Genomic DNA, 14,080 nt, shown 5'->3' on the forward strand with positions numbered 1-14,080 from the left:
ATTGCACAAACCAAAGAGCACAAAGCTTAAAATACTATAAACAACGATCAACTTAAAAGGAATTCCGATTAGTGATGGCTGTTAACGATATACCAAAACTCAATGACTGTCGGTCATAAAAGCGCATTTGGGATTTTAACAAACGAATAGACACTAGTCAAAAGCGAATATTTTCGAAATGAAAAGAAACGCACACACCGAAAGAGATAAAGCATATGAAAATAATATTCATGGATGAGCCCAACAGCAAATCGTCACAAAAATACATTAGGCAGTGTGTTGTGAGTAGTCTTGGAAGAAAATAAGAAAAAGAGACTATTTGTGTGCGCCAATAACTAGCCTGCAACAATAATAATAATCCGAAATTTTTCTCTTTATCTTTTCTCACACACTCATATATATAAGATTCAATTGAATTGAGTGTTGCGCAAACAATGCATTATCTATGTAACATTGTACACAGTACACACGCTCCGTCTTGGCACTCGAACACAACGACGACGACGACGACGACGATGACGACGACGACGATGACGGGCCGTTCGTTGCTATATTTGCTGGCATTGTGGTTCGGCTTATTGCATTGCAGTGTGTAATAAATAATTTTATTGCACTATACAAGCGCAATACAACGCAATAACCATTTTGTTGGAATTTTTGGTCAAAACAAATGGATGCTCTAGCTCTGGCTCTGGCTCTCTTGATTTCGGATCCATCTCCTCTCCCCCCGTCCATTAGATGTACTCGAAATTATGTTTGTGCTGCGCATTCTATGTTCGATTTTCGCTTCAATTGTAATTATTAGTTCGTGTACTGTGTGCATGTGTGTGTGTGTGTGTGTCCTGGTTTGTTACTCATGTTACCCGTCCATTTCACACATACGAACTCACACCGTACACGTCATTCGCTGAAAACTAAAATTACTACTGCTGCAATTGATTTTCCAAAGTGAGCATGCATCTTCATAAAGTATTTGGTTGCTGGGTCCATGTTTTGCGATTCGCAGCAGCAACGGTAAATCACTCTCGCACAAGCACACACGACGAGTCGTAACGAGTAAGAGAAAGACAAGAAAAAAATGTGCAGAAAAAAAATCAAAAACATGAAGCGGAACACCCTTCGCATTCATAAAATGGTCAATACATGCCAAGGATATGCGATAGAGGCGATATTACCAAACGGTCAATGTTAATTGAATTATCGAGATAGACAATTTCGACGGGATAGAACTACGTGTGCCATTTTGTCCGAGACTTTCCAATCACATGAGGAATATTAAATGGAAATGTTTCTTTCATTGCATTCGACGGCGACGACGACGACAATGGCGATGGCGATGGCAATGGTATGTGACGGTAACACCTGCGAAAACATCTGCTGTAACATTGAAAACGTACACGAAATTGCCACTGCTATGGCGCAACGCATTCACACAACAATGAAAAAAAAACACACTACAAGAACAAAAACGATAACAATAGAATCAAAAAGATGCTTCTTCGTACATGTAATTCGTTCTCGTTGTGTGTCTTCGTCATTTTTTTTTCCTTTTTATTCTGTTCGTTGTTCGTTCGGTGAAGAGCATTGCCGAAGATATATTTCGTTGGCTTCTTTCGCATATCAAACAAGCATATGCGGACAGATATACTTGTGCCATTTCAATGGCCTAGACTACGTACTATCTATGAAGTGACCATTGAGAGGGACAGAGATAGAAAACACTAATCAAATGTAATGCGATCCGATATTTGAATGTTCTATACTGTCGCGAATGCGACGTTATTCATCTTTTTTTCCGCGTTGTTCTATGTCATGTACTTTGGCTGAGGGGCGGAATGCGCGAATTAATTGGATTTGATGATTTAAAATACATCCGATTAAGAATGAACCTAGCGTATAGGCACGTGTTTGCTCATTTCTGAATCACCACCGTACTGATTACGTTCCAGAACCAGAAAAAAATAGAACTGCTGATTTTGAAAATTGGATTCTATTCCGATTCAAATCGTTATAAACTCAATTTGAATTCAATCGGCGAGATGAATAAAAACTAGACCATTCCATGTAGTGTCCAAAAAAATATGTATGATTCGACTATTGATTAATTGCCACAAACTAGATCAACATTTTTAATGATGATGATGATGATGAGTTTGTGTCTTTAATTGCCCCTTTTTGTGCATTCACCTTGAATTTGTTTATCGATTTCGGATTCATTAGCCCACACACATGCGAACGTACATTTGTATATCGACGCCGCCAACACTGCCGTCGATCATTCGGTCTTCCAAACATTCAAAAGACAGGAACCGCACATTTAACATTGGCTCGGTTACGCTCAACTGCACACAAATCCAAATTTTTAGATGGCGAAACCATTTTGCCTTTTTCAACGTAATTATTATGGTTTATTTATAAAATTAGCTAATTTGACCATAAAGCTTCTGCAAAATAGACATACACACTGTTTTTGAAATTACCCAATTCCGATTCGGTTAAGTATTGTCTCGACCGTCTCCACCTGATGTAAAGTACTTTAGTTTTAATTTCAGTCTATTTGAACCGTTTTCAATTCCGTTCAAGTGAACAGTGTGGATTGTGGAGTATAAAAGTCTATCAAGTCTAAAAAATAGATGGCGCTTTAATCATGGGATCATATCGACTGGAATACAGAGAACTACATAAAACAGAAAAAAGCTTATTCGACTTGGAACTTATATCATATAAGATTATTCATTCGTTCAGCAGAGAATGAAACTTCAAAAAGCGAATTTAATTTTTATCCTCGTTTCAAGCTCTGTTCCCATTGGTTTTTGGACCCAACAACTTTTCTCATTGGAAAGCTTTGGAGAACTCATGTACCTTACTGAGATACGCTTATATCTTATTGAGTCAACACTGAAAGTTATGCAATCATTGCAATCGTGGAATTCTTTGTGACAACATTTTTTTTTTTCAACTCGTCACCATAGGAAATGCGCTAACGAATGCAATGAACCTGTGAATGTGGGCGATTTTCGCTACGAGCAACATTCAAGCCGGTTTCTATGGTTGATATTTGCTGTAATTGTCACTTACTACCATCGAAACAAGAGCTGTTGCTTGGCTGTGATAAAACACTGGCACCAAAATGCATGTAAATTTGAGAAAATCGATTGGTTTTGCTGTTTGATCATGCCGCGTGCACGCATTCATTTCTCTATTTTAACAAGCGAACCGCATTTTTGCATCAATTGAATGGATGGAAACGTAGAAATTATATTCCGTCTGGTCGTTGGGGGTAGTTTGGGCGCCGTGGCCGTTTCGCATACAACTGTATGCAAATTCTTTGTACGCTTGTCGACTCGGGTTGATTTATTTGGTCGGTGAATTTTATTGCACATCTGGTTGAATGCTCTGTCCCACGCATGCATTTATTCCCAAAAAATAGTTGCCTGTCGATTTCGAGTGAAGTGAGATATCATTCGGCAAATTTATTCATCCTAAGATCAGCTCTTCATGCTTTGGGTCGTTGGCGTCTTAGCTTAAGTTGAGGTATTTAAAAGGCGATTTTTCTTTGGTGTTTATTTTAATTCCAAAAATCGAAAATCCAATTCATTGCTCATGGCGAATGCAATTCATGGCTGGAATAGAGTGGGAATCTCGAATAATTGATGATGGCATCGTGCGGCATGTGTGTGTGTCTGCACCTTGATGCTTTTGTTAAGATTGTGCTCAAAGATTAGCGTCAACGATAATTAACCATGATCCGCACCGTATTCGATGGTGCTTCAAAGGATTAACGAATTGTGTGTGTGGTGCATCATACTGTTCGTACTAGTCGACAATTTGTTGACACAATTCGGTTGTAGCCCCCACAATGTTGCTCAGCCAATTCGGAGTCGAAATCATGATGGATTATTCTTCAATTAATGTGCACGAGATGTCAATAGCATCTCGATTTCTTCAGTCTTGAGTTGCACCACCAACGTAAAATGTGTGTGCACAGGCACACGCGGTGCGCGCATATGTAATGCAAATCCGCACTGGTTTTGGCTTGGTACACTCGCGCAGAAACGGTGAATTTTGTTGTTCAAGAAACATCAATCGCCCAGTTTAAACAGTCCGTAATATGTGTAATCAGTTCAATGCTATTCAGTGGCACAAACTATTGCCGCTTCAGGTCTAGTTTTTATTACAACTCTTTTTTTTCGTTGTTCGCTCGTTCGTTCGTTCGTTCATTCGTTGTTATTTCGTTCGCATATTTGGTGTATATTTGATTTAGATCGAAAAACCAGCTACTGATGCTGCCGCCACCGTTGCTGTTGTTGTTGTTTCGGCTGTTGTTCTATGGCTTACGCTCACACATTATGCTCTCGTTTACTGCACAGCACAAACCATTTGCATCGTTTGGTGCGTAACACACAACCCGGCCCCGAGCCTCTTTAATTGGAATTAATCAAAATGATTAGAGAGATAGAATAGGCTAACTGAAAATCAAGTCAAGCACATACACAGTCCAAATGATGGCACACAAACCAAAATTGGTCAAAAAAAAAGCATCTGCGACTGATTTGAATGTTATCCAAATGATCCACGACCGTAATATGCTCCGCAATTTTTCAAGTGCAGTTTTTATGTCGCACACACACACACGGGCAAATAAGATCCAGCACAAAAACATCCATTGAATGAATTGATTGAATAAGTAAAGAGGCAACCGTAACCTCGACTGAGAGAAACAAAGTCACCGTGTCATTTATTCCACATTAATTGGCCAGAGAGATGAAATCTAGATTTTCAACGCAATAGAACAACATTGAACGGATAATAATTTGAAACTCATTAGACTCACAAACCTAAAATGACTAGTGTGTACAACAGCAAATTTTGGTAGTCAATTTCATGCGACCAATGATGACAATACAAACGGCGGAATAAAGTGAAAACAATTTTTGTACTTGTTTCATTAACAGACAAGAGAAGAAAAAAAACAACGTACACATAAAATAGCAGAAAAAACGAGCGAAATAAAGAAACAATTAAGGTTACTACCGACGACGACATTATGAGCACAGGTCGAAATACAGACTCGCAAAACGAGAAGGAATCCGAATGGAATAAGAAAGAGCGAGAGCGAGAGAGAGAACGAGAGAGAGAGAGCGAGAGAGAGATGTAAAAAGCGCGTTACAAACAAACGCAACTGTGTATGCACACGAAAATGTTCATGCACATAGAGAAGACGGGGCGAATGTGAACGAAACAGAAGAAGAAGAAAAAAAACTACGGACGAAACCCACAAAAATTGAATTCGAATATAAAGCACGTGAATTGTGTGTGAGCAAGAAACAATGATCGTGAGCGAGCTGTGCCAAGTAAATGTTACTGCTGGCTGCGGCACACACAACAAACAACATACATTTTTTCTCATATTTTATTTTTTCAACAATATTTGTGCACATAACATTTTTCGCTGACTGAAAGCACCCGCAATGACAAATGCGCTACACACAAATGTAATCAGCATATTATTTTTTTTTTTTGTGTGTGTGTTGTTAGCTCAAAATAAAATACAAATAAAAACGACCAACGAATTAACTCTCTCAACGGCGAACAGTCGACGGTGAGCGAAACGACAACGATGACGACTGCCAAACGGCGGGCGAGTAAGCGAGCTAGCAAGCGAGTGAGCGAATGAAGAAAGAGCGCAGCAACAAACGTGTATGAATGTAAGCTCGACCGAGACACGGTTCCGCCGCGCTCAGAGAGTAAGCAGTGAACAGTGAGCGAGCGCGAGAGAGACTCAATTCATAATAAACAACAAAACCAATAGTTGTAGTAGTAGTAAAGTAATTTTCAGTCAAGAGAAACAGTATGATCGTGCATTGTTAACACTATAGGCGCAAAAGACATCGTGCGCGCGTTTTGCTGTTTTTGATCCGTACGTAACGATATTTCGAACGCGATAAAAATAAATTTTGTGTGATATATTGTGTATTTTTGGTTGAAATGCCAAATTTTGGAACTATTTATTTTTAATACTCCGTTCGTTTGATATACGGTTTTGAAAATCTGTGCGATTAAATTTGATTGCGAGTGAATTTTTCAAATGAAATTAAAAAAGAAACAACCGAAAAATGACTATGAGTTATGACTGTCATCTGACTCGTTTAGATATTTGTCATAAATTGTTCATAGTTTTTTTTCTCTGCTTTTAAACAAATTGCACATAGTTAGTTCTGTGTTTAAGACTAAGTTATAAATAATGGCTTGTTATGGCTAAGCATGGTGTGTGTGTGTGTGTGGAACAGGTGTTTGAATGATTCAATGTAATTTCATCCCACAACATTGGGATTTGGTTTAGTTTTGGCCGAATTGAATTAAACAAGTAAATACCGCTTATCGACGTCATGATGATTGGCCGTTCGTTGCCGGAGATTATGCATTTCGGAACGAATGACATGAATATACTAAGATCGCTAGCATGAATAGTTTCATTTCTTTAATTATCAATTTAACACGTTTGATTGGCAAACTGTCATCAAACAAACGGCTTCTGGTCATTTCAAAACGATGTAAGTGAACCGATTGAGTTGTTCTCATGAGAATTGGTTTCGATTGGAAATTTGAACATTTGAAACCGCTAAATACCGCCACGATCATAAATGCGATCTAACTAAGAGAGAGAGAGAGAGAAAAAAGTAGAGGAGAAAAAAAAGCGAAAGAAAAATAGCCTGAATGTGGCAGTTATGTGAGTACAATAATTACACATCGATCGAACAAGCAGCATGCATCGTAGTGTGCTGAACAACATAACATTCCGCCGAGGAAAAACGATCACAATAATTTTTTTTTTCTTGCTGTAAAATTGCTGTTGCATTGCAGCGAGTATGTGTGGCTAGTAAAAACAGCGAGGGAAAAAAATAGGCCGTAGCCACAGAAGTGGCGGCGAACTTATTGAACAGATTTTTTTCTTTTCCCGAACGTTGCGCGCAAGCGACACCGAGTCTTGAGCTGAAGACAACAACAGCAACAATGAGAAGAAGAAAAAGAAAATCGAGGCAAGAAGTTGTGCGAATCACGTGGTTCGGAATCCAAACTTCGGATGATACAAATGAGAAAATGTGTGCATTGGAAGTCGCAGCAGCGATAGTGTGCGCGCGCGGTGTATCTGTGTTTGTGTGTGCAAACCCAATCAATGCAAAACCATTGTGCATATGACGTTGCGGAATGCTCTCGTGATACAGATATTATGAATGCGTATCTATCTCTCTGCACACAATGTTACACATCTATGGTCGAGACCGAGTCCGGAAAGGTTTTCCAAAAGCGAGCTAACGAGTGCACTGAAGAAAAAAACAAATCCAACTAAAGAAAATTACATTACCAATGGACGAGGCGCAACATGAATTCGAGAGAAGAAGAAAAAAAAAAACGAAAGAAGAAAACAGAATAACAAACAAAACTGTGGTAAACAACTTAAATAGTAATACAAAACCAAAGCATAAACACAATGCATGATAAAGTGTTGCTGCATTTCCCTGATTAAGAGCGACTCATGGTTGGTTCATTGTAATCTTTGCAAGTTGCGTTCCCTAAAACAAAAGAAAATGCACAGCAAAAACAAACGAGAAAGAAAAGAAACAACAATCCCACAGAACCAAATGAGAAAGAGGAAAAACGAAGCGAGAGCAGAAAATAAAACGAATGACCAAGCGCTTTTACGTGAGCATTCCGATTTGGTTAGTTGTTTACGCGAATTCAGCGAAAGATGTTCAATGCATGTGTAAACACGGACTGCCGGCCCCATCTATCTGTCTATCACAAGTCCGAGTGAGCGTTATGCGCTTTTTCCGCCTGTTTGGTGTGATGTACATTCAGATCAATTTCAAAACAAAGCACACGAACACACATATCTCTCATACAATATTCTCGTTTACATTTGAAATGCTTCAATTTTTATGGTTTCTACCACTTTTCTTTCTCTCTCTTTTCTTTTCTTGTAATGCTTTTCCGTTTCTATATGCTCGTGCGCAACAGCAAAGCGAAGAAAAAACAACTCAATACTTTTTCCATTCATTCTTTCGTTCATCATAACTTTTTTTTTTTTAATATTTGCTTTATATTACAAATGAACGGCAAAATTTACCGTAACTCATATGCTGACTGAAATCGAGCGATCGCGATCGTATTCAATGTGCATACCATACACCGAAGATCAGCGAATCGTTCAACCAGCCACATTACGTATCAAAAGCAATCGACTAACGTTGATTGGACAAAATTGGATTAACTCTTTCATTTCCTCGATAGAATTTGCGTCGATGATCCTGGCGCCATGACGATCACCACAAAAGGGCTTTTTGTGTTGTCGGAAATCGAAAAAAGAAATATCCTCTTACCGAATCGGTTGATAATTGGCCGAAGAGAATGCAACAAAAACACGAAATGTACAGTAAATCAAGGAATTCGTTGACCTACGGCAATAGAAAGTTGTCATTTCTTCTTTTTTTCCATCGAGAAATGGAAGAAAGAGAGAGAGAGAGAGAGAGAGAGAAAGAAGCGAAAAAAGTGATAATGCGAAATAAAAATGCCATGACAAAATATGTGGACAAATCCATTTGTGTAAGCCACCGCATATGTCTATCGATTTGATAAGCTGCGCACAAGCTGAATCACGAAATATAAACAGTTTTTTTTTTATGGCCATCGGTTGCTGCTGTTCCTATTGCATATTCATTCAGTCGTTCCGGTCTCACTTCCTCCATCACTCTCGCGCAGTTGCCATCTATAAATCATGGATTTTCACGAACATAAACCACACTTATTTGTTTAACGTGGCAAAAGTGGACACAGCATAATCCGTCTGTTATCACTCGATATTCACCTTCAGCTAATGAAAAAACGAATAAAAAAAAGCACACTTAATCAGTTGAAAGAGCAAACAGTTTAAAAGTGAATCGATTTAGCATATGAAACGAATTAATTTGGGCAACAAGCGGCGATAGTGACGATACAAATACGCGACACACAACAGCAACAACAACATCAACAACAAAAATAAATCGCATATCCGCTTTCGGACCCTTTACTAGATTACGGCGATGAAAACGAAAGCGAAATTAGTGCCGAAAAAAAGAGTCATAGCAGCGACACAAGAAAGACAGCGAATTGTGGAAATGTTTGTGTTTGTATTTGCATATTTATACAATTCGGTTATTCGGCATTGATGGTCTAGTGTGTTTGCGCGCGCGCGCACGCACACACACAAATTCGCGTTGGTCGTGATGAGAATGAAATCGAAAATAGTAAAAAAAAAGAAAGAAACCCGAATGACAATTTGTGTATAACATAGTCAGCGCATTGCATAAGCTCTCTCACTCGTCTTCGGTCGATAATAATGTGCATCTACTACGGTGTAAAAAAAGGGAAACGGAACACAACAAAACCAACATTCGCTGCGAGAGAGAGAAAAAGACGTTTACGCATTTATTGCTTTCTTCCACATTGGAAGCAGCGGCAGCGAAACTGTATGTCCGCCGCTTTTGCTGTCGTTGCTGCGACGACTTTTGTATTTCTTTCATTCGATTCGTTTCTGTGACTTTTGGTTGTTTTTCAACTTTCTTGGCGTCTCTCACGCTTTTCACTTTATCATGCAACAATTCATTCACTAGCACTGACCGACTATACGTAAATGCTGACCAGCCGATTTATGCTCAACATACACGGGACAAACGTTGTTGTTTTTTTTTCGTCGATTTGGCTGTGTGCATGTCGCTGGTTTTTTTTTCTTCGGCCATTTCACATTTCTATTGCTGGTGATTGCTTCGTTGCATTTACATACTTACATAATGCTCGCCCGAAGTTGAATCGCTGGCGAAGGCAAATTCGATGGAAGTTATATGTGATTTGATTGGGAAAAGGGCGATAAACCAAATAAACCGTCATCCGAAATTTATAATATTGCAAAGTACTCTACGGTCATCAAAGCGATTATGCAAAAAAAAGGTTAATTTCCAAAGCACTCGAACAGCCCATTATTTCAATCGACGCTAATCGGTCATGTTCGATTCGCATTACACCAAAATCAATCAGCTTTAAATCACACACACACACACACACACACACACACACACAATTTCAATGCATGCCAAATTTATTCAAGACACACAATTTGGATCGATGTGTGTGTGTGCGCGCATGCTTCTTGCAATTTTTACTTGTCTCTATCGTTGTCGTGTTGTATGTGTCGTAGCAAATGGTTTTTATTTTATGATTGTTTCCATTGTTGTTGTTTTCTTAGCGGCTTACAACAATGCAATCATAATTTGCTGAAGAGAAGAAAAAAAAAGTCGCTTGCGCTTGAAATGAAAGAGTTGAGAAAAAAAAAACGAATGAATGAGAAATTTGCACGAAAAGTGGCAACACTTTTGCTAAATAATTTTCGCAAAGTGCGCACGCTTTCATATTTTTTTCGAGTATACTTGAATCGGCGTTAAGAGCTTATCAATTCGGGGCGAGTGTCCATTTGTTTGGCCCGCAGTGCAATCAAGCAATCATTTTAATTAGGTATTCACGTGTTCGATCAATTGTTGATCGGTTGTCAAAAGTTGGCAAACAATTTTAGTGGCTACTTATCCATAGATTTATCGCAATTGTTTTGTCGATTCAATCATCTATCGGTTGCGGGCTACCTTGAAGCATATTTATCGACATTTTTTATTTTTTGTTCCTTCCCAAAACCTCTAAACAGCCGCGTGAGTACCAAATAACATCGATCGTGTCGGCAATATATGTGTGTTTTTTTTTCTTCTCTTCTCTTTATTAGACTCAATCTCATAAAATTCGTTTCTCTTTTGTTTGTGGTCGGGGTTTTTTCGCGAGTACAAAAAAAAAACACACATACACGTGTTTGTGTGCTCGTTTTTAAGCATTCGGAAGTTGTAACAAGTTTTCGAAAGCGAATCATACTAATTAATTTAATTTAAAGGCGCTGAAACAATAATAGAGTCGAAAAAAAAACAAAAACAAAAAACAGCCAAACCAAACAACGAAAACCGGGCCACGACTAGACACTACACTCTATCTACATAGAAAGAGAGATGAATGACTATCTCGTGCAAGCACTGTCTTGATGGGGGGAACAAAAGAAAGGAAAAACCGCAACGATTCAATTCTTTTGTCTGTGTGTTTGTGTTATTATTTGTTCTTTTGGCACGAAAACGAGCCACAACATTTCATGAGCTGAGCATTTACATGGTTATCTGAGTCTGGTCGAATATCATAATAATTAATTCAACAAGATACAATTTCATTCAAATGGTTCTCTTTTTGGAAAACTCTTCCTGCACTGACCCGTTCGAGTCACAGCTACTGTGCATGTGGGTTTTTGTCTGTGCAACGATTCCATCATGAACTAACTAACTATTTAACTCATTCTTCATTTCCATTCTTCTGTCTGAAAGTGAACCGAAGCCAGCGAAAAGTGCAAAAATCCGAAAATCAAAGAATAAAATCGTCAGAAATTTCGTTGGAAGCCCGAAAAATGAAACCTACGGCTGAACAATGGAAACAAACAAATCATTTAAATCACAACTAAATGTTCGACAGCAATCGTTGTAAGAAAATGAGAAGCGAAATCCACCGTCATCAATAAGATATTGAATTAAATGCACGATTACTATTATTTGCCTCTAATCCCATCGTGTTCCATTCCGCTGATTATTGTTGTAGTAATTTCCATATTCTTTTTTTTATTTCTTGTCTTTTTTTCGTTCATCGTGTGCCTCTGTGCCTCATTCAATATTTCTGCGCGCTCGACTTAAGCTATAAACTTCAATTTATGATTCAAGATATAAATATTAAGAAAGCAAGAGAAAAAAAAAACAATTTTTTCTCCATTCTTTTCGAATAAAAAATGTGATTCTTTTGTTTGAAATCGGCATGAAAAGTGGCCGAATGACGGCGATTAGTCTCCAAAAATACAAATTTTTCTGGTGGCTCACAATCTCGACTGGTTCATATATTTTTAGGTGCATTATCGTTTTCCGGTTAGTTTTTTTTTTTTTTAATTTTTTATATTTTCTTCGACTGAATCTCCGCACGAAAGCCACATCGAATTGTTTCTTTTGCTTTTTAATCATTTCAACAATGGCATCGTTACAGCCTGACTGCGTTTTCCAAAAGGTCTTTGGTCAGATTGTTCATCATTTTGAATACGCTTCAAAGTGCATGGTTGAATGCGCAAAATAGTGGGCGCGTTGCGATCTTATTCTTTCATATTTCTTTTCTTTTAAGCCGCTCTGCCTGGGTGAAAGAACAATAAACAACGTAACAGCTAATAGAACTCATTGGTGCTGTTGCTGCGTTTGGGCATTAACGCATAAAATTGCTTTCAAACTCTTTCAACTCTTCTCGAAGGGGGCTGGTGTCTTGAATACTCTGAATTTGGTACCGTTTTGCTGGGTTTGTTTTTACTATCGGTTTTAATATGCCTTTCGAGAGGTTTGTAGATCGCTCGCGCGCGCACCATTCCAAACAATAGACATTATATTGTGCATGTGACGTGTCGTTGCACATGCGTTAATTCCACATCGAGCGAGAGGGCGACCGAGAGAGAGAGAGAGAGAGAGAGAGAGAGAGAGAGGGAGAGAGAGAGAGAGAGAGTGAGAGAGAGTGAGATAGAGAAAAGAGCAACAAATGCGCTCATAATAACAGAATGTCAGAGTCGTTTTGCTTTCTTTTGTTTCGTTGAATTTATAGTGCGACAAATCGTGGTTTGTGTGTGTGTGCTTTTATCGCTCTCGCTCACTCGATATGTATTGAAAGGGACACAATTGAATCAAAACGGTACTAGAAACGATGCGTTCAACTTTCGAATCGTCAGAGCTTGCGCGCGCGCACTCGACTCACTGTCCACTCGTGAATTCAATATCAAAATACGTGTTATGCACCACAACAAGCACACAATGTAGCAAATTCATTCGATTCCATGCTATCAGTTGGCTTTTTTTTTCATGACATCGCAACCAAAACCCAAATACCATAGTGTCACTGCTACAGCCATGAATGTCGACTTTTGATGGCCGAGGTGCAGTGCACTGTACATACAGTATACAATGTAGAAAAATGAAAGTGCATTCTGGTTCTGCTGGAATTGTGTCGCAACCGCAGGTAATTTTCAATTAAAATGACTCGTTAACGTTTCTAATTGATTTCAATTACCTTATTTTTGTTGTCAGTTTAGACAACGATGGTTGGGCTTCAATTCACTGACACTGATCTCCCCGTTATAAACGATTTATCATACTTCCTATCAAATCGACAAATTATCATAACAATTGATCGTATGTATATAATCGTACTTTGATTCGGAATCAAAGGAGTCATTCGAAGAAATCATTGCCTTGAAACTATCATCATACACAGTTCATGGATCATTGATATGGTAAATTAAAGACTTTATAAAAATTTTTAGTTGAAAAACATGAAATGGTCATCGTTATTCCACTACAAAGCAGTAGATTCATCAAATCAAAATGCTCATTAGAGCATAGAAACAAATTATATGTGTGGAATTGCTGTTTCAAATGAATGGCATGTACGAAGAGGATGGGCGCGCGCGCTCGATTTTGTGTCGTCAAACGAAAAAACGAAGAGAAAATAGTTGTGCAATTTACGAATCGGCAAGCATACGAAGCCCACCACACATATGGATTTTGTGTATGACAACCACGTATGCCGTTTTGTTAATAAATTTCGAAACCTTCTGTTTTGAAAAATAAATAAAACGATACACGCTAATCTGGTGTTCTGTGCACACACACAATAAATCGCATTGCGCGCAAATGAAAAGTACACACCAATAACAAGTGTCGTCGACGGCTTCGTCTTCGTTTTTTTTCACCGTCAACTCTCTCATGCTCGCATTACACACAAACACAGTGTGATTAGATTCCGTTTTGTCACTCGGCGTCAAATCAAAGTACATCCAACTTTTATTAAATAGCACACAAGTTGAAGCGAACGTAAAAAAAAAACAAATTAATTTCTTCTTTTTTTTCGGGGCTAGGCCATTTCACCAAACGACACACATCTTTAT

At 38.5% G+C, this 14,080-nt stretch overlaps 1 protein-coding gene across 10 annotated transcripts in view; it reads left to right on the forward strand.

Moving 5' to 3' along the window:
- Window positions 1–14,080, forward strand: part of LOC129573549 (IQ motif and SEC7 domain-containing protein 1) — an 87,201-nt gene that overhangs the window by 35,258 nt on the left and 37,863 nt on the right. The window contains exon 1 of one of the 10 annotated variants that reach the window (XM_055454190.1): window positions 5,595–5,920. The exons of 5 other annotated variants lie outside the window; for them this stretch is intronic. The gene's annotated coding sequence lies outside the window, so the exon portion shown is untranslated. Of the gene's footprint in view, window positions 1–5,594; window positions 6,025–14,080 lie in introns of those variants that run through there. 4 more of the 10 variants (XM_055454181.1, XR_008688605.1, XM_055454184.1 and 1 more) reach the window with 4 other exon arrangements.

The sequence above is a fragment of the Sitodiplosis mosellana genome, unplaced genomic scaffold, assembly GCF_009176505.1.
Source record: "Sitodiplosis mosellana isolate CC-2019 unplaced genomic scaffold, AAFC_SMos_1.0 Smas_scaffold_6099, whole genome shotgun sequence".
In the NCBI taxonomy this organism is placed as follows: Eukaryota; Metazoa; Arthropoda; class Insecta; order Diptera; family Cecidomyiidae; genus Sitodiplosis; species Sitodiplosis mosellana.